The sequence below is a fragment of the Heloderma suspectum genome, chromosome 2 (assembly GCF_057233095.1).
Source record: "Heloderma suspectum isolate Gila_16-S chromosome 2, 16-S_ref, whole genome shotgun sequence".
Classification (NCBI taxonomy): domain Eukaryota; kingdom Metazoa; phylum Chordata; class Lepidosauria; order Squamata; family Helodermatidae; genus Heloderma; species Heloderma suspectum.
This window is the reverse complement of record NC_139459.1, coordinates 296212828-296234689: the sequence shown is the minus strand read 5'-3', so window position 1 is coordinate 296234689 and position 21862 is coordinate 296212828. Positions and strand designations below refer to the sequence as shown.

General features: G+C 43.9%; 1 protein-coding gene across 3 annotated transcripts in view; it reads right to left on the bottom strand.

The window, feature by feature from the left end:
• The window catches only part of NINJ1 (ninjurin 1), a 52360-nt gene that overhangs the window by 15797 nt on the left and 14701 nt on the right, over window positions 1–21862 (bottom strand). The gene's annotated exons all lie outside the window — the stretch shown is intronic.

Genomic DNA, 21862 nt, shown 5'->3' with positions numbered 1-21862 from the left:
TTGGAAAAGATTGTTTTTAACTAATTCATTAATAAATCAATTAAAAATAGTTATATGTTGCCCACTAATGAAGTTCACTGGGCAGTTTAAAACTCTTTATTCCTGGGGTTATTTTCAAATATGCCAATCATGGTCCATGACAATCACAGTCATAAATTCTATTTTGAGAAGTCAAATGAAGCTTTGCTACCACTATATGGTTTACAATAAGATTTTTGGTGGTGAACATTGTCTTTTCAGAGCTCTGATGAAATCTTCTGTAAAGGAAAAAAGCCCTAGATTTCATAAGAGCTGAAGTTTCTGAAGTGTCAAATGTTGCTCTGCTTAGAATAAGGATATGAGGTGAGAGTGAACATGAGCCAGAAATATAGTCATATTATACAGCTCTGTTAGGATTGTAGCACTTTAGACTCCATGTAGCAGATGGCATGACTGAAAAAACCTTCCCGTGCACTGTCACCCCCCTGAAATTGCACCCTCACCCAGTGATTGGTCTGAGAAAAGAGGTCATTGTTGTTGTTCAGTTGTTCAGTCGTGTCCGACTCTTCGTGACCCCATGGACCATAGCACGCCAGGCCTTCCTGTCCTCCGCTCTCTCCCGGAGTGTGCTCAAGTTCATATTCATTGCATCAGTGATGTTATCTAGCCATCTCATCCTCTGCCGTCCCCTTCTCCTTTTGCCTTCAATCTTTCCCAGCATCAGGGTCTCTTCCAGGGAGTTTTCTCTTCGTATTAGGTGGCCAAAATATTTGAGCTTCAGCTTCAGTATCTGTCCTTCCCATGAGCACTCAGGGTTGATTTCCTTTAGGATGAACTGATTTGACCTCCTTGCAGTCCAGGGGACTCGTAAGAGTCTTCTCCAGCACCACAGTTCGAAAGCATCAATTCTTCGGTGCTCAGCCTTCCTAATAGTCCAGCTCTCACAGCCATATGTTACTACTGGGAAAACCATAGCTTTGATTATACGAACCTTTGTCGGCAAAGTGATGTCTCTGCTTCTTACTATGCTGTCTAGGTTTGCCATAGCTTTCCTCCCAAAGAGCAACCGTCTTTTAATTTCATGGCTACAGTCACCGTCTGCGGTGATCTTGGAGCCCAAGAAAATAAAATCTGTCACTGCTTCCATTTCTTCCCCTTCTATATGCCAGGAAGTGATGGGGCCAGATGCCATGATCTTCGTTTTTTTAATGTTGAGTTTCAAACCAGCTTTTGCACTCTCCACTTTCACCCTCAACAAGAGGCTCTTTAGATCTTCTTCGCTTTCTGCCATTAGGGTGGTATCGTCTGCATATCTGAGGTTATTGATAATTCTCCCGGCAATCTTAATTCTGACCTGTGATTCATCCAGCCCGGCGTTTCTCATGATGTACTCTGCATATAAGTTAAATAAGCAGGGCGACAATATGCAGGCTTGTCGTAATGGGGCCTTGTTTTATAGTGATAGAAAATGAGATAGAGAAGGTTGCTTTGGCCCTGCCTATGTTTGGCTTTGGCTGTGCCCACTCCTGGCATGCAACACCTGGAAGGTTACCCAGGAGCATGTACGTCTTTCTCAGACTGAAAAAGATTCCCCCTCCCTGGAATAGATCCTACGCATCCACAACTGTGAGAATGTAGAACTCTCTGTGTGACTGGAAACTAGGGAAGTACAGACTGTGTAAAATCTGCTCCGTCAATGTTCTATGGATTGTCAGGCGCCTTTCATTCTGTCATCCACCCACAGACGGACACAAATATTGTTTTTCGTCATGTGGGAAAATACAGAAATAAATGCGTAAATATTTACGTAATTATTTACACAAGTACTTACATAATTTACCTCAGTACATAGCATTTAGTGTATTGTCCCCCATTCTATTCAACATTTCCTCAGCAGAGACTTACATATTTTTCTATGGATTTATATGCGTAAATTTCGGGAAAGTAAAAAAGTCTCCTGAAAGTCCACAGACTCCACATGGCGGGGGAGGGGGTGCTCTGCAGTAGATTCTGCAGGTCAGATTCTTAGAAATCCGAGCTTATTTTAGTCCATATCAAATTTCTCCAGCATCCCTACTGGGAACCCTGCTTGTTCAAGGTTTCTGACTGCACAGAGGCAGTCCTATGCACCTACAGCTGTAGGTGCATAGATTGTATTCTGACTTCAAATGAATGCATGGAGGTCAGGACTAGGGACAGTGCATTCAATCCCAATCTCTCCCCACCCCCCTCCACTTTGAGTGAAAATTTGAAAAGTACTATGACCAGATGATAGGAAGCAATCTGCTGAATTGTCACATAGGTTATTTGGCCAAGGGAAGCAGGGACTGAGAATATTCATCCAGATCCTTTCCTGTTCTGTACTTTTTGTGTAATATAGCCATCACAAAAGTCACACATATGGTACATGTGTGAGATCCTGGGCCAAAATGCATCTTTCTTTATATCTCTGCATGTTCAGAGTTAAGAAGGACCAACCACATACCAACATGTGACATTGTGATTACTGTGTTTATTTCTACAAAATACTTTTATTTTCCAATACGTAGCTCTACATACTTCTATTTTTTTTTTTAAGTTTATGCTTTTCTTACAATATTTCGGGAACTATAGAAAAAAGTGCCTAAGGTTTCATGCCTCAGTGGAATTTTTTTCACTTTTTACTTCAGAAATGTTTTAGTTGGCTCATTTCACACTGTGGGAAAAGTATGTCCCTTTCCAAAGAGGGCTGAGGTGGATAATGGTACAAGCAGAACGCCCCTCTCCCCCAGTCATGCTCTTCAATGGTACGAATCACACCCATCAGCCTTCACATTTCCATGCTGCTTTAGCCACTAGACATCAGGTGCTCATGCAGTTCCTTTCAAACCGCAAATTCCAGGCCAGTAAACATTTTCTACTATGATAAATAACTTTCCAGTCTCTTCCAGGACAGCAAACTGCCAAAACCTGACTTAAGTCTTTGCAACTGAACCACAAATGAAATATTTTAATGAGAAGAAAAAAGTCACAAAGCAGCAGCAACCCTTCCTATGCTGAAAATAAAATGAAGTAGTTTATTCAAGCTTTTCTCTCAATTACACATGCTGGATCATAAAGATGAACATTGTTTCGCTTTGAATATTTAACTCAAAGGGCAAAATATAGCACTCTAGTTTAACTCCACTCCTCCTTTCCTAAAAATCTAAACAAAAAGTAATGAATAACTGGGGAAAATGTTGCTTGAGAACTGCTTTGTCAACTGCTGGAAATCAGGAGTTTGGGAATTCCAGGCATGGGCCATCAGTAGGTCCCTTTAACCACCAAGGTGTTGGCTTGCCAAACAAAGAACAGGGTGCCTTTGTTTAAATCAGCCTACCCCAACTTGGTGACCTCTAGTTGTGTTGGCCTACAATCGCCATTATCCTCAGCCAGTATGGTCATGTTGGCTGAGGATGATAGGAGCTGTAGTGCAACACATCTGGAGGGCACCAAGTTGGGGAAGTAAACTTTTTGTCCAGCTCCTTCTTTCTCAGTGGATCCCCTATTGGCTTCTGGGCCCCAGCATCTGCCCTGCCTTGCTGCGTTCTGGTACCAGTCAGGTCAGCTGGCCCTGCTTGCCTGCAACTGTTATCAATCCTGGGGGGATTCTTTCCCTCTTCCAGTGTCTTGACATTTGTTTTGTAGAAACTGCAGTCTGGGGCTCATATATATGCTAATGGGTAATATGGTTAATAAGTTCTTGCAACAGGGTGGAATTAAAATCAGGTTAAATTACACTTTCTGCCTGATGGTTGGTGCCAAATGAAAAAGGTTGGCCGTATGCTTCTGTTCACATCTAATTACTCCCCCCACATGGAGCTTTACACAGGACAACTCTGAGTGTCTTTCTTGGTTCCTTCAATATAATTTGGGGATGAAAAGAAAAGGAACATCAGAACTTTACATTCTTTATTGCTTCTTAAAGACAGTACTGTTACTGAACAGCTTTCTTCAAGAGATATGGTGGGCTTTGCCAGCACATAACCACTCACCCAGAAGATTACTGTTCCTCTGCTGGTGTCATCATAGCAGATGCTCATGGGAGATGGATTTGCCATGAGCTGGCCCTTGGTGAATATAGACAGCCACTTACTAAATGCAAATTTAACACAATGTGCATGTAACCATCTGATAAGCTGCTTATCTCTACCAAACTGAAATTGGAAAATATTTTTTTAAAACAATATATGTTGATTTGTAGTAAAATGTAGTTGGTATATCCTCCTACTGAGATTTTGCATGCTAGCGTAAATCAGCTTGGTATCGTCTCTACTGGTTCACAATATGCTCTCTTCTCTTGTCTCGTTACATTTCTTTCAAACTCTAAATTGAAAAAACGCATAACTTCCTCAGAAAAATGTACCTTTTTAGAAATGCAGCAACAGTGTCCTGCCTAGCAAGAGGGTATTTGAAATCACATAGCACGACTCATTATTTTCAGTTTCGAGGAGCTTCCTTTTTCCGCAAAAAGAAGTTATTCATCCAGTTACAAAACATTAAAGCAGTCAGTGTCACATACTAGTGAAAAAAAGATGATCCAAACTGGAAAAAAGAAGTCACTAATTTCGGAACATAAATATTCTGTATTGTTGTTGTTCAGTCATTAAGTTGTCTTTGACTCTTCGTGACCCCATGGACCATAGCACGCCAGGCCTTCCTGTCCTCTGCTCTCTCCCAGAGTGTGCTCAAGTTCATATTCATTGCATCGGTGATGCTATCTAGCCATCTCATCATCTGCCGTCCCCTTCTCCTTTTGCCTTCAGTCTTTCCCAGCATCAGGGTCTTTTCCAGGGAGTTTTCTCTTCGCATTAGGTGGCCAAAATATTTGAGCTTCAGTATCTGTCCTTCCAATGAGCAGTCAGGGTTGATTTCCTTTAGGATGGACTGATTTGACCTCCTTGCAGTCCAGGGGACTCGTAAGAGTCTTCTCCAGCACCACAGTTCGAAAGCATCAATTCTTCGGCGCTCAGCCTGACTGATCAAGTAAATGAGTGAGAAAACAAGTCCAGCAAAATAATGATGGAGTGTTCTGGAGGGTTCTGAGGGAAAGTAATTTATTACCTTTATTAAATCTGGGATCGGATGAATTTACTGGAATTGCCAAACCTAAAAATGCTTTTATCTGCAATTGAAATATCAAAGCCCAGGACCATTTGTACATACCAGCAAGATACCAACAAAATGTGGTGGGTACACTCAACCCACTATCATCTATTAAACATTAGCCATAGATCTGCAGGATCTAATTTAACTTTTCAAGACTGTGAAAAACTGGGAAAATAGCATTTGATTCGTAATGCAGCTGAGCATTGTGAGCTATAAATTCAGATGTGTTCTTATTGCATAGGAAGAGGATGCATACATTCTGTTGTCTTCATCATTGTCTCTGGTCAAACAGATTTTGCACAGTTTTGAAGCATTTCCAAAATGTGTAAAAACCTGTGAACAAATATTGCAGCTGGATAATAGTGCACACTCCAGACAGCAATGCCTCTACCCTGTCAGTTTTAATTCCCTGAAAAAAAAATCTATTGTCTGTCTCCAGAAAACACACAACTATTAGCAGTGGGACAACGGGTTAAATAAAATGAAATGTTACAAGGAAGACAGTCTGGGAAAAAACATACTCTTATTAGGAAGTGCAGCACTATTTCCTAGAACAGGAAAATGCTTTTATCTTCTTGTATCAAAACTGCTGAAGCAACAGGGGGGAAATAAAGTCTTTTGAGTGACATGTTACAGCGCGGATGGTGGCTCCCTTAACCTCCAATGCATCAGCCAATTTTATCTGGAAAATAAATTATTTCTCACTCCATAATTTCAATCTCTATACCAGCATTTCCAATTTTAAACCAAAGATTAGGGAACATACACACTGAGACATTTGATCTCGTCTGATCTCGGAAGCTAAGCAGGGTCAGCCCTGGTTAGTACCTGGGTGGGGGACCGCCTGGGAATCAGGCTTCCTGCACTGAGCAGGGGGTTGGACCTGATGGTCTTGTAGGCCCCTTCCAACCTTGATTCTATGATTTCTATTGGGTAATACCCAACTGTGCCACAGTGCTAGTGTTAATGATACTGCAGTAGCATAAACCAGCACTTACACAATTAGCATAGCTACTGGTTGCTAGGGCAATGTGAAAAAGCAGTGAGTTGCCACTAAACTTTGGCAATAAATTGCCACTTTCCCCTGTTGCCCTATAAAGTGCTAATTTCATTGCACACATTTATACTAATGCAACATCACTAGTGCTAGAGCTGAGGCACGGTTGGATATTACCCCTATTTAATACCAGTTCTGCTTCTGGTAGTTTGTATAGCTGTTTCTTAATAACATTTTTTAAATAAACATCTCTATCTCTATAGAGTTATTTTACTAGTTTTGAGACTTTAGTCAGTGTTGCTTGGCTCTTCCTTGTTCTCTTGTGAATGGCATTTTTCTCCTAGAAGTTTCACAAGTGTAATTACATTAAAACAGTATTTTAATATTGGTATGTGGCTGGGCATTGTTCTGGTTAGCATCTTATGCTCTATTCCCATCAGACATATGTTTTCTAAGAGGATAGAATTAAAAGCATGTTAATCTAAGAAAATTAGCATCTGATCCTTCAAAACCCTAAATGAAATGCATTCATTGGAATTTACAGGAATATGTGCAATTATTCACAGGATTGTTTCTATTATCAAGGCTTTAACTATTTCTTAGAACTTGTGCAGAAAGTAGTTTTCCTGTTTTTTTTTTTAATTAAAAAGGTAAGAAACATGCCTGGGATTGGTGGGCAGGGATTTTTGTTTGAGGGGAATTGTTCTTCCTTCCTCCACTACCTTCTAGTGCTTCCTGGGCCATGTCTCCATGACAATGGAAGGAGAAGTGAATGGAAGAGTACCAGATTTTTAAAAAGGAATCAGCTTGCTGCGCTTTGGTCCATGCAGGGCTCCATGAGCAAGTGCTCTGCACCAGTAAAAATTTCTTCACAGAACTTCCTGGTGGGGATGGGGATTGGAGTGAATGTCATCTGACTGGCAGGGGCTGCTCAACCAATAAGAGAAGCTTCCCCCCCTCCCCCTTTCCTCTGAAAGTCCAGATGCACCTACATTTCAGGAGCAAGCCTCACTGAGCACAATGGGAGTTACTTCTGAGTGGACACACATATGTTTGTGCTGGGAAAGACAGGGATGGACGGACACAGGGATGGGAAACCAGCCTCCCTTCTAACTGCAGGATCTCTGTAATGAAGGTGTGAAGTAGTTACTTCCTAAGGCAATAAACCAAGCCATGGAGAATCATAGAATCATAGAATCATAGAATAGTAGGGTTGGAAGGGGCCTACAAGGCCATCGAGTCCAACCCCCTGCTCAATGCAGGAATCCAAGTCAGAGCATCCCTGACAAATGGCTGTCCAGCCTCGTCTTGAAGGCCTCCAGTGTGGGAGAGCCCACCACCTCCCCAGGTAATTGGTTCCATTGCCGTATTGCTCTGACACTCAGGAAGTTTTTCCTGATGTTCAGTCGGAATCTGGCTTCCTGTAACTTGAGCCCATTATTCCGTGTCCTGCACTCTGGGATGATCAAGAAGAGATCCTGGCCTTCTTCTCTGTGACAACCTTTCAAGTACTTGAAGAGCGCTATCATATCTCCCCTCAGTCTTCTCTTCTCAAGGCTAAACATGCCCAGTTCTTTCAGTCTCTCTTCATAGGGCTTTGTTTCCAGTCCCCTGATCATCTTTGTTGCCCTCCTTTGAACCCTCTCCAGCTTGTCTGCATCCTTCTTAAAGTGTGGTGCCCAGAACTGGACACAGTACTCCAGATGAGGCCTAACCAGTGCTGAGTAGAGGGGAACTAGTACTTCCCGGGATTTGGAAGCGATGCTTCTATGAATGCAGCCCAAAATAGCATTTGCCTTTTTTGCAGCCACATCACATTGTTGGCTCATATTCAGCTTGTGATCGACGACAATTCCAAGATCCTTCTCGCTCGTAGTGTGGTTGAGCCACGTATCCCCCATCTTGTAACTGTGCATTTGGTTTCTTTTTCCTAGGTGCAGAACTTGGCATTTGTCCCTATTAAATGCCATTCTGTTGTTTTCTGCCCAGCACTCCAGTCTATCCAGATCACTTTGAATTTTGTTTCTGTCTTCCAAAGTATTAGCTATCCCTCCCAATTTTGTGTCATCTGCAAATTTGATCAGCATTCCCTGCACCTCCTCCTCCAAGTCATTAATAAAAATATTGAAGAGCACTGGGCCCAGGACTGAGCCCTGCGGTACCCCACTCGTTACCTCTCCCCAGCTTGAGAAGGTCCCATTGATAAGCACTCTTTGAGTCCGATTCTGTAGCCAACTGTGGATCCACTGGATCGTTGTTTCATCTAGCCCACTTCGAGCTAGTTTGCTCATCAGGATATCATGGGGCACTTTGTCGAAAGCTTTGCTGAAGTCGAGGTATATGATGTCTACAGCATTCCCACGGTCTACAAGGGAGGTGACTTGATCAAAAAATGAGATCAGATTTGTCTGGCAGGACTTGTTTTTGACAAATCCATGTTGGCTTCGAGTAATCACTGCATTGTTGTCAAGGTGCTTCCAGATGGATTGCTTTATGATCTGCTCCAGAATTTTCCCAGGGATTGATGTCAGACTGACTGGTCTGTAGTTCCCAGGTTCCTCCTTTTTACCCTTTTTGAAGATAGGGACAACGTTAGCCCTCCTCCAGTCATCTGGCACTTCCCCGGTCCTCCATGATTTCTCAAAGAGAATAGACAGCGGTTCTGAGAGCTCTTCTGCCAGTTCCTTTATGACTCTAGGATGCAGTTCATCTGGCCCTGGAGATTTGAACTCATTCAAAGTAATGAGGTGTTCCTTGACCATATGCCTGTCGATCTCAAGCTGCAATCCTGCCCCTTCAGCCTGTACTTCGCCTTTGCCAGGGGGGTCATAGACCCTCTTTTGGGAGAAGACTGAGCCAAAGTAGGAATTGAGCACCTCTGCCTTTTCTTTGTCCTCTGTTATCATTTTGCCATCCTTATTTAATAGCTGAACAACCATTTCTTTCCTCTGCCTTTTACTATGCACGTAGCTGAAGAAAGCCTTTTTGTTGTTTTTAGCATCCCTCGCTAACCTCACCTCGTTCTCCGCTTTAGCCTTCCTGACGCCATCCCTGCAATTCTGTGCTACCTGCCTGTACTCTTCCTTTGTTACTTGGCCTTCTTTCCACTTCCTATATGTGTCCTTTTTTGTTTTCAGGTCATCCCTAAGCTTTTTGTGAAGCCACATTGGCTTCTTCTGTTGTCTTCCACCTTTTCTTCTTGTTGGAATTGTTTGTGATTGTGCCTTGAGAATTTCCTTTTTTAAAAGTTCCCACCCATCTTGGACTCCTTTTCTCGCTAGCATTGCTTGCCATGGGACCTTACTGATCATTGTTCTGAGTTTATTAAAATCAGCTTTCCTAAAATCCAGGGTACGCGTTTGAGTACACTCGGCTTTTGCTTCCCTTAGAACCAAGAACTCAAGTACAACATGGTCGCTTTCCCCCAGAGTTCCTGTAACTGCTACTTTATCCACTAAGTCATCTCTGTTGGTTAGGATCAAGTCAAGGATAGCCGATCCTCTAGTTCCTTCCTCTACTTTCTGTAGGAGGAAGTTATCCGCCACACAAGTCAGGAATTTCCTGGAGGGGCCATGTTTTGCAGAATTTGTCTCCCAACAAATATCGGGGAAATTGAAGTCCCCCATTACTACTACATCATGCTTCCTTAAAACATTGGCTATTTGCTTTTCAAAAGTTTCATCCTTGGCTTCTCCTTGATTGGGTGGCCGGTAGTAGACTCCGACCACCAGGTTCCTTTTATTCTTTGCTCCATTTATTTCAACCCAGATGCTCTCGATGGGGCTACCAAGCTCCTCCTCCTGTATTTCTGTGCAGAGATATGTATTTTTCACATACAGTGCAACCCCGCCTCCCTTTCTGTTCCTCCTGTTCTTTTTGAACAAGTTATATCCTTCAACTGCTGTATTCCAGTCATGAGAGTCATCCCACCAAGTCTCAGTTATACCTATCAAGTCATAATTTCCCTCCTGTATTAAGAGTTCAAGTTCGTTCTGTTTGTTTCCCATACTCTGGGCATTAGTATATAGACATCGAAGACTATGTGCTTCATAGTCTGGCTTTCTTCCTACATGTGTCTGAAGACTATTATTGGGCGCTATCAGCGCTGTTCTCTCCATTGCAGTGCATGCGCCTACGTCCATTGTTACCCCCAACATTACATCTCCCTTCCCCGTAGGATTCAGTTTAAAGCCCTCCTGATGAAGTTCTTCATGCTGTGGCCAAACACGTTCTTCCCAGCCTTTGTGAGGTGCAACCCATCCCTAGCCAACAGCCCATCTTCCAGGAAGTATAGCCCGTGGTCCCAGAATCCAAATCTCTCTTGTCGGCACCACCTTCGTAGCCAGTCATTCACCCGGAGTATTTTTCGTTCCCTTTCTATCCCTCTTCTAACTACTGGAAGGATGGATGAGAAAACTATCTGGGCCCCAAAGTTCTTGAGTTTCCTTCCCAAAGCTTCAAAGTCTGACGTGATCTCTTCGTAGCTCCGCTTGGCGGTATCATTTGTTCCCACATGGATGAGAAGAAAGGGATACCTGTCAGTGGGCTTTATGAGTGCAGGCAACCTTTCAGTCACGTCTCTAATCTGTCCTCCCGGGAGACAACATACCTGGCGAGTCCATGGGTCTTCGCGACATACTTGGGTCTCGATCCCACGCAGCAAGGAGTCTCCCACTACTACCACTCTTCTCTTCTTCTTCTTGTAGGCCTGGGTTTCATCGCCTCTGTTTGACTGACCTTTAGCCTCTTGCTCACTCTCATGCAGGTTCCCCTGTGATTCTTCCTCTGCAGGCTGTCCTCCAGTCTCATCTGCAAGTACCTGGAATCGGTTCCACAGCTCCACCGCTTCCACTGGTGCAGAGTGGCGTCTAGTTCTTCTTCTCCTAACTGTCACCGTTTTCCAAGGAGTATCCTCTACTCCATTTTTCTTCACCTCAGCATTTCCCACTGCCTCATCTTGCTGTTGCTCTTCAAGCTTCTGGTCTGCCCTTTGCTGCTGTAGTTCCCCCATTCTGTTCAAGAACTCTTCGTGTTCTCTTATTCCCCGGAGGGTTGACAGTCGCCGCTCCAGTCCACTTACTTTTTCCTCCAGCAGCGTGATCAACTTGCACTTGTTGCAGGTGTAGGCCATGTTGTTCTCAGGCAAGAAAACAAACATTGCACACACCTTGCAGGTCACCACCACTGGAGAGTCTTGTCCTTCCATTGCCTCTTTTCCCTTTTTGTGTCTAGCTTTGTGATTGTTCTAGACTAGCCTGTGCCTGCTCCTCTACTCAGTAGAGGTTAAAAGCAGAGTCCCACTGGTGTGGAAGTGTGTGTTACAAGACAAATAAATGGAAAAAAGTTAGTAAAGAAAAATAAAAAAAAAAAAAAAATGTTAGGGGCCTCCCCCTTGACCTCCCCTGCCGAACTCCCCTGGCCAACTCCTGTTTGCTCCCCCTGACCGCTCGCTCTGTTCGCTCGCTCTCTGGGAGCTTGCCTGCTTCTGTAGTCCCTGGACCAGCTGGAGCAGCTTGCTCTGCTCTGCTCTGCTCAGCTGGGAGGCGGGAAACAGACTGAAGCTTCCCGCCCAGTCAGCTGCTGGGAGTACTCAGGCCACACCCCTCCAATTCAGTTGGAGCTCTCAGAAGCTCCTGGTGAGCTCACAGCCAGTCAGAAGGATAAAGGGCAGCGCCCTGGGCTTCCTGCAACCCACTTACCTCTTAGCCTCTGTCTCCTTTGTCTCCTTTGTCTCTTCAACCACTGCAACTCCCCTGGCCAACTCCTGTTTGCTCCCCCTGTTCACTCGCTCTGTTCGCTCGCTCTCTGGGAGCTTGCCTGCTTCTGTAGTCCCTGGACCAGCTGGAGCAGCTTGCTCTGCTCTGCTCTGCTCTGCTCAGCTGGGAGGCGGGAAACAGACTGAAGCTTCCCGCCCAGTCAGCTGCTGGGAGTACTCAGGCCACACCCCTCCAATTCAGTTGGAGCTCTCAGAAGCTCCTGGTGAGCTCACAGCCAGTCAGAAGGATAAAGGGCAGCGCCCTGGGCTTCCTGCAACCCACTTACCTCTTAGCCTCTGTCTCCTTTGTCTCCTGTCTCTTCAACCACTGCAACTCCCCTGGCCAACTCCTGTTTGCTCCCCCTGTTCGCTCGCTCTGTTCGCTCGCTCTCTGGGAGCTTGCCTGCTTCTGTAGTCCCTGGACCAGCTGGAGCAGCTTGCTCTGCTCTGCTCTGCTCTGCTCAGCTGGGAGGCGGGAAACAGACTGAAGCTTCCCGCCCAGTCAGCTGCTGGGAGTACTCAGGCCACACCCCTCCAATTCAGTTGGAGCTCTCAGAAGCTCCTGGTGAGCTCACAGCCAGTCAGAAGGATAAAGGGCAGCGCCCTGGGCTTCCTGCAACCCACTTACCTCTTAGCCTCTGTCTCCTTTGTCTCCTTTGTCTCTTCAACCACTGCAACTCCCCTGGCCAACTCCTGTTTGCTCCCCCTGTTCGCTCGCTCTGTTCGCTCGCTCTCTGGGAGCTTGCCTGCTTCTGTAGTCCCTGGACCAGCTGGAGCAGCTTGCTCTGCTCTGCTCTGCTCTGCTCAGCTGGGAGGCGGGAAACAGCTTTGGTAAACATCACAGATTTGGTAAAGCGCTTTACAGGCTTCAGGGAATCTGTGCTTTAAACTCTGTATTCAGTTCAGGAGAACCTCTGTAAATGCTGATGTGGGCATTCAGAGAGCAAGCCTCATGCAGCACAATTGGAGTTACTCTTAAGGAGATAATAATGGATTTGTTTGGGGAAAGAGAGCAGTAAACACAAAGACGGGAAACCAGCCCCCATTGTAACACAATGCTGTGCAGGATCTCTACAATGAAGGGTCAAAGTAGTTACTTCCTAAGGCAATAAACCAAACAACTGAGAATCAGACTCTTGGAGTCTCAAGAACGCATTTTACAGCACTTAGGGAATTGGTTTTTAAAGTATGCCATTTCAATTGAGGGAGATCTATGTAAATTCTGATGTGGGTATTCAGGGGACAAGCCTCATTGAGCACAATGGGAGTTACTTCCAAGTAGACACACATATGCTTGTGCTAGGAAAAGGCGGGGGAGAACACAGGGATGGGAAACAAGTCCCCTTTCTAACTGCAGGATCTCTATAACGAAGGTGTGAAGTAGTTACTTCCTAAGGCAATAAACCAAACAACAGAGAATCGGAGCCTTGAGGTTGCACTTTACAGCACTTACAGAATTTGGGCTTTAAACTGTGCCATTTCAACTGAGGGGGATCTCTGTAAGTTCTAATGTAGGCATTCAGGGGACAAGCCTCACTGAGCACAATGGGAGTTACTTCTGAGTAGACACTAACTGGTTTGTGCAGGGACAGGAGACACACAGGAAACACCCCTTGACCAGGGTCACAGTGAACGGCACACCCCTGGGCAGGGATAGCATATCCGAGGTCAATGTGGGGGTTGGGGCACACAGCAACTATACCGGGGAGAATCCGACTTGCAGAAAAGAATTGGACTTGAAGCAGTCTCAGAAAATCTGGTTTTTCCCCGATAAGCTCCGGAGTGGCTGCTGGATGGCTATGACGTCATGTATCCCTAACGACCTCCAAGCAGAGCCAGCTCAGAGCAAATCACTCATGGAGACACCCCACCCAGCCTTTTCTCAATACTTCTGCCAGGAAAATCCTTGGAAATGTAAGTAAAGAAGCAGGAGGGACTAAGGGACTTCTTTATTTAGTACCTTCCATTAGGTGAAGCCCTTAGTGCTACACCACACTGAGAGACTTGTTCATTTAGCCAGTGACTAGGAGGAACACAGCTTCTTTATTACTGTCATGCTAACCTGTTTCCTATTAGCTTTCCCTAGACTTTTGTTGTTTAAGTGCTAAGGCAGGTCTACACTGTTTGCATATGAACTGGTGACATCACTCTTTAAGGGTGCAATCCTATGCATATTTAGACAGAAAGAACTCCTACAACTCCCAGCATTCCCCAGCCAGCTTGGGAGTTGTAGGACATTTTTTCTGTCTAAACATGCATAGGATTGTGCCTTCAGTCTTAAAGTTTAAGATGAAGATGGTTGCATGCCACTAAATAAGTACTATGGAATGGGATATTGGCCATTTGTAAATGAAGCCTTGGCTTAAACCAAGTCAAGAGCAGAAACAAGAGGGTTATATGTTGTCTAGTTGAATTCTACGTATGGAGTTTTTTGCCTGCTTCAGAAGCCAAAGTGGCATTTTACAAAAAAGAAAAAAAGAAAGAGAAAAATGATTCCTTCATTCCAAATCCCAAAAGAAAATAAGGCAAATTTATTAGAATTACATTAAAAGTAATTTAAATGGGAAATCACAATAATTTAATCACCACAATGAACTGTTTCCCAGAATATCCTTAATATCCACATTCCATTTAGATATTTTTACATACTGTGCTGGTGTTTAAGGACTCTTGCTGGGAATTAGCATTAGGGAAGCTATTAAGCCTGTGCTTAAATATGACTTAAGGGCTGGAATGAAGAGGTTTTTATTTATCTAAGAATCCCATTAAAGGCATATAGACCAGAATCTACTCTATAAGAAATGTCTTCTAATGTCTTTAGCCTTGCACAGAATCGAGACACTAAGTCATGTATACTACAACAGAACCTTTAAACTTTACAAAGCCAAGTCTGAGGGCTTGTCTACACAACTTCATCACAAAGAGGAAGTTGGAAGTGGCCTTCATATGATGGGTTGTTCACGCCAGCACCATAACATGAATCACAGCTATTATATGATTCTTCTACATGGCATGGAGTAGTTAGGTCAGCACCATCTCTTGGTGCCTGGTGCTGACAAAGAACTCTCCACACCAGGTATAACAATTATATATATAGTTGGTGGTACGCATTACATGGAAGGCCTGGCGTGCTATGGTCCATGGGGTCACAAAGAGTCAGACACGACTGAACGATGCATTACATGAAGAACGCATCACAAGGAGGCTGTCAAGAGTGATGGCCAGTTTTCCATCATAAGATTAGGCCATGTTGTTCCATCTAATGCAACCACCTGGAATCATATGTTATCTATAGGCTCTTCAGCCCTTTGCTCAAGGCGAGGCACAGTCCCTGTTAATTGGGTAGTGACAACAGCTGGGTTTGGTGGGAGTTCCAGCCTCTTGGAGGCAAGAGTTGTCCACCCAGGGGCTGAGATGACGATTGGCTAAAGGAAAATCTGCCCTGGGTTGCCGGGACTGGGCTTTAAAAGAAGGCTGAGGTAGAGGCATGGGGTCTCCCTTCGTCCTGGTAGTTCTGAACCTACTGAAGCCTGGTTGCTATTCTGAGAGACCCATACTTAGGTATGTTAAGGACAGGCCAGGTAGCTTTATTTTGCTTGGGTATGTGTTTGTAAGGCTCTCTGAGTATGTTGAAGTAATTTCACTTTGTAACCTTTTGTCCAATTTGCTATTTCCATTCTTCCCTTTCCCTCTACCCCTTTATTTCTACCTTAATAAACCTTTATCCAACCTTTAGTTGGTGTGATTTCTCTGCATAACCTCAGTGCTAATTTCAGTGCCTCTTGGCCTAGGAGGTGGCTACGGGGTATTTTGGCGGACTGGAAGGCTGGATTTCGCTAGTCCTATTTTGCAGGACAGGTGGAATTCGTTCCAGAGCTAATCAGTTCCAGCGCTTGCAGGGAGGTTGGAACTGGTTCCCACAGTCCTTTCACAGAGGCCATTTCCAGTCCCTTGTTTTGAAGAAGGCAACATGTGGTGTGGACCCAAGTCCAGCCTGTGCAACTTTATGAAAGAAAACGTAAGCTGCAAACTTGCTTATGCCAAGGCTGCAACTGGCCTTCAAAAGTCAAGTTCAGTGGTATTTTAGAGACTGACCCCATCCTATTATAATCTATATTTGATCCAATATACTTAGGACTGGAGTTGATGCATTTATAATCAATCCATGGTCCAGTTAAGAAAGAAAAACTGACTTGTTAGAAATATTATTTCAAGTAACAAAATAGATATTTAAAAACATTCAGAGATAGAGAACTGCATAAATAGTATTTCTGAAGCTATGTACCAAAAGGTAGGAAAGGGATTGCAGGAAGATTTCTGGATGAAGGGATCTCTCCTTCATACACTTGGGTGCCTACCCCATGCATGTGAAAACATATCCATGTGTGAATCACTCACACTCAGGTGACAGGCCATTATATGAAGGAATTTTACAACATATGCTATGTCTGTCTACTTACTGTACTTCTATACCACCTTTCTAAGAACAAAAAAGGTTTACAAAAAATTCAAAACATAAAAGACACCTTTACATAAAAACATAGTAAAATATTAAACACCAACATTAATATCCCTCCGATATATGTTAGGGGTGAGCAACTTGTGGCCCCTCCAGATTTTTTGGCCCGCAATTCCTATGAGCCCTAGCCAACATAGCCAACGGTGCGGGATACCGGGAGTTGCAGTCCAACATCTGGAAGGCCACAAGTTGCCCACCTCTGATATACGTATGCCTTCATTTACTCTTGGAAGATATTCCAGAGAGCTATATCCTGCAGGCTCCTGTTGTGGCTTGCCAACATACTTGTATATGAAATTGCAGAAGTGCTCCTGCCTGCACACGGAACTACATTTGGATAGAGGAAGAGATAAACAAGGATTTGAGTCATAGGATTAATGCTATGACACATAGGCATTTTCTAACATTTTCTGCCTTGCAGAGTAATTAGCGCAAAAACAAATTATTCCCTGCACTAACACTTGGAGCTCTTTTCTGTATCTGTCCTGCTACTGATTGTTTTCACACAACTGAGAATCACTAAACTGTGCACAGCTCCCTTATGAGGATTTACAGAACAAAAACTGATGCTTAACTAGTAGGCCTCTGTGGTTAATTCTGCATGATAAGTTTGGTATTCAAGTATGCATTTCTTGTCTACTCAAATTCCTACTGGCCCCTTTCAGAACCTATTGTAAGAATGCAAAATGTAGGCTCCCGTGAATAGGTTATTTCATTTACTTAATTTACCCATCTTATCTATCATATGCAGAGGCAACAAATATTTTAAAGCAGTAATAAATGAAAACATAAAATTAGGTTTTAGATTTGAAAAAGTTAGAACACACTACCAAAGATGTTTCCACCCAGCTGTGGCCCTCTGAATGCTTTGTCCAGTTCAAAAGTTCTTCTGCTACTTGCAGATGATATCTTGGTCTGAGCTCTGGTGAAGCTCTAGAAAATCACAGAATCATAGGGTTGGAAGGTGCCTATAGGACCATCAAGTTCAACCCCCTGTTCAAGTCATCCCTGACTTGATGGCTGTCCAGCCTCGTCTTGAATGCTTCCAGTGTGGGAGAGCCCACCACCTCCCTAGGTAATTGGTTCCATTATCACATCTGGATAGAAGCTACTGAAAAATGCATGGGTGCGTGTGTAGCAGATCAGCCTGAAGATCTGGACAGGGTGCTTCAAGAGTTGTAGTCTACCACAACAGCTTTACCCTTGCCTTCTGTGGCTGATACAAGCTAGCTGAGAGGGAAGGATGTTCTCTGAAGGACAGGTGTGTGTGTGGGGTGTTCCAGCCACCTTGAAAGAGGCAGTCATGAGCCCCCTTCTGAAGTCCTCTCTGGTCCCAAATAACTATCACCCAGGTTTTTAGGCAAAGTGATCCCTTTTTTGGGCAGGGTAGTTGCCATTCTGGACCTATTCTAACCTAGTTTCTGGCCTGATTTTGGGAGTTTGTCAGAGAAACGGGAGTGCATCCTTGTTTATTTTTGAGTGTTTTGGCAGCATTTGATACCACAGACTTTTACTATATTTTAAGTTGTAAACCACCATAAGTACATTGGCAGAAAGACTTAATATAAGTGCAATATTTAATGTTAATATAATTTATATTATATATATAAAAATGTACAGCTCTTACTTCAGTCATTTTGGTGATAAACATAAACCTCTGTTTGGAAATAGATTGGTGGCAGCTACATTGGATTATGCATCAATGTGAAATTCGTTAGTTTAATCTTTCTTAAGTGTTAAAAGGGTGATAAACATAGTGGCTCAATTAGATCAGCCCTGAATCAGGCTGAGTGCCATCTATGTGTGCAACCAAGTTGCATTTACCACTTCATGTATCACAAGGATAAAAACACCAGGTAGCCAACACAGCCATAGTGCAGTCTTAAAAAAACCCCTGCTGCATGAACTGTATCATCAAACAGTACCAGCAGACCTGTGCCCTGGAAGCCCCAGGTTACACACTGCCTGGGAAAACCCATGAACACACCATTCTGTGTTTGCTGGAAGACATGTGAAAGGGCACTCCCACATTTCATACAGAAAAGTACACTTCTCTGTTTGCGTTGGCCTGGCTTCCCCTTCCCAGGGGGGTGGGGGGAATGGATTTGTAACCAGCTTGAAGTTGAAAATATGCAGTAGCTTTACACAGTGATTATAATCAAAGATTCAAGTTAAGTAGCAAATGCAATCCCTCCAGTGTCAATTTTAAGAGTTGGATCTAGGATCTGTAGGTTGTTTAACTCACAGTTAGTCATTATATGCAAATTGGGTCACTGAGTGCATTACAATAGTCAGTCCAAGAGTTTACAAGAACATGGATGTCACTTATTACGTCTTTGACCTCTAGTAATAGGAAAAGTCTGCATATTAAATGCAGCTGGAAAAAGGAGTTTGGGAAGCTATCTATGTGACCTAGGATATCATGCCTAATAGAACATTCGTGCTTTGTACTTGATCACCACCAGGGCTACTATTCTAGCAATCATCAAAAGACCCCCTCCCCTGGATTCTAGATGCCTCTATCATCACATCTAGTTCTGCTTTGCCTGAATTCAGTCGCAGTTTATTTGCCATCATCTAATTCACCATGGCCTCCAAATCCTAGTTTAAGGTCTGAGATTGCTTCTCCTGGATCTGAGAAAAATACAGCTAGGTTTCATCAGTATGCTGTTAACAGTGCATTCTGAAGCAGCTTCATACATTTGTTTAAAAGTAGCAGGGATTAAATGGATCCTTGTGGAGATAGTAACAAGGAACTAGAATAACACTCTGCCCAGGTTATTTCAGGACTGTTCTGTCAGAAAGGAGTGGAACCACTTAAAAGCAGTCTCCTAACTCTTCCTTGAATTTGACCACGCTCCGGGAGAGAGCGGAGGACAGGAAGGCCTGGCGTGCTATGGTCCATGGGGTCATGAAGAGTCGGACACAACTTAACAACTGAACAACAACAACAACTCTTCCTAGATCTCTCAGGTAAGTCAGGAGAATTTATATGAATAAAAGATGCTGACAGGTCCAGTAAAATCAATACAATTTACTATCCCACAATCTTCAAGACAGTGCTCATTCCCCAGGGCAAATAAAGCAATCTCAATTCCATAGCCAGGCTAGAAATAAGACTGAAGCCGATCAAAAAAACGTGTATTCTCTAAGCTACTTGGGAGTTATGAAGTAAACTATATGTTCAATCAGTCATGTTCCCCCGCAGAGGGGAGCTGAGCAACCAGTCAAAAATTAGAAGGCTTGTTGCCCCTTTCCCTCCAACAGCAAAGCACCGTTCTCTCTCCATAAGAGACTCATGCTTATTTTCTAGAGAAAGGAAAGCCTATCTGGAAACACAGCGATTTCTGAATTAAAGGACTTTCCTTTCAATCCCTGCTTTTTGGAGACTTAGTTGTAATTAAAAGGTATTCTGGACTTGCTTAGAGGCATTTTCACGTGTCCACAAATCTACTCACCAGGGACAAATGCTCCTGGCCTTTTGGAGGAAAGGGCACCCAGCTCCACACATCCTGTCTCCCGAGATCTCACATGCTGAGATTTGGATAAGAAGCAGAACAAAAAGACAGTTGTTTCCTACCTTTCCCGAAACCATAGAGCAAATGAGAGAGAAAACCCCAGTGGCCCCACAAGCTCTCTGGCAAGTGCAAAGGGCTTATGAGAGAAGTGGGCTTTTATTTCTCACTGAGGTTTGCATAAAATAAGAAACAGCAGGTATCTCTCTAGTTCTGTTTTATCTTCTCTCTACCCCAATACAAATGAGAGAACCACCCACTCTCCTAATTCCTCTGTGCATGCCAGACGAATTGGGTGAGGGGAGGCAGTCGGTGGTGGGCAAAGAGACTGGCTAGTATGCCAAGGCAATATTTGTGTGTGTACAGCACTTGATCTATTCCTTCTCTGTATTGTCCTATTGTCAGCCCTGGCAAATGAAAACAGGTCTGCCTGAACTCCAGTGAATATTAGCAAAGAGGACTCCCCATCCTTCAACCAGGCTTACAGGTCCAATGAGCATGTTGCCGTCTGCTAACCATGCAGCAGTATCTCACATCAGACGGAGGAAGTGGCTTGAATGTAGATCTAAGGAAATCTGACAAAAGGCAGATGGCGATACTTCTGGCACAAGCTCTTGTATGAAATTCAAAACAAAACAAGCAGAGCAGTGCACGTTATGGAATGCAGTGTGAACTGTGGCATCTCCCCACAAGATTTTCATCCACATTTCAAAGAATGTGGATGCACCCTTAGTCTGAAGTAAATAACACTGAACATCCATTTTCTGATAAACTGAACAATCAAGCCAAGTTAAGATCTTAATCAGGATCTCATTTTCCTACAAGGCCACTTTAAGAAGCAAATAGGAGTGGCTAGGATAGTGCCACTCCATACACCCCCGCCAAAACTGCCCTGCCATCAAGTTCTGTTGCCACTTTCTTCACACTCATTTATTTATTTATTACATTTCTATATCGCCCAATAGCTGAAGCTCTCTGGGCAGTTCACAAAAATTAAAACCACAAGTACAGCATAAAATATTTTGTAATAAAATATGCTCAAATATTTTGGCCACCTAATGCGAAGGGAAAACTCTCTGGAAAAGATCCTGATGCTGGGAAAGACTGAAGGCAAAAGGAGAAGGGGACGGCAGAGGATGAGATGGCTAGAAAGCATCACCGATGCAATGAATATGAACTTGAGCACATTCCGGGAGAGAGCGCAGGACAGGAAGGCCTGGCGTGCTATGGTCCATGGGGTCACGAAGAGTCGGACACGACTGAACAACAACAACACAGCATAAAAACAATATAAAATATAAAAGCTTAAATCTACAGTATAAAATACAACCAGAATAAAACTTAGCAGCTATGCAAAGGTTTAAAATACAGTAACAAATTTAAAACAGAGCTAAGAGACTAGATTGCTAAAATTCCTGGGAAAACAAAAAGGTCTTCCTTTCCCGGCACCTAGTGCCGGAAAGAGGACAACATAGGCACCAGGCGAACTCATTCCACAACTGGGGTGCCACAGCAGAAAAGGCCTTCTTCCTGGTAGCCACCTGGCTCGCTCCCTTTGATACGGGCACCTGGAGAAGGACAGCTGAAGATGATCTTAGGGTCTGGGCAGGTACATATGGGAGGAGACGATACTTCAGGCAGCCTGGCCCCAAGCTACCATTGAACTTTGAATGTTAATACCAGCACTTTGAATTGGGCCGGGACATAGACTGGCAGCCAGTGCAGCTGGAAAAGTACTGGCATAATATGGTCATGTTGGCCAGTGCCTGTTAACAGTCTTGCTGCCCTGTTTTGGACCAGCTGGACTTCTTTTGTCTCCAGGGGAAATCCATGGCAGGGAGGGGTCACTCCACTTGGTAACCACCTAGCTTAAGGCCATCAATGTCAGGTCTCGGTCAGATCCATTTCCCTGCTTTCTTCTGAAGGCCACACGCCACCTGACCATTTCTTGACATTCTTTGGTAGAACAG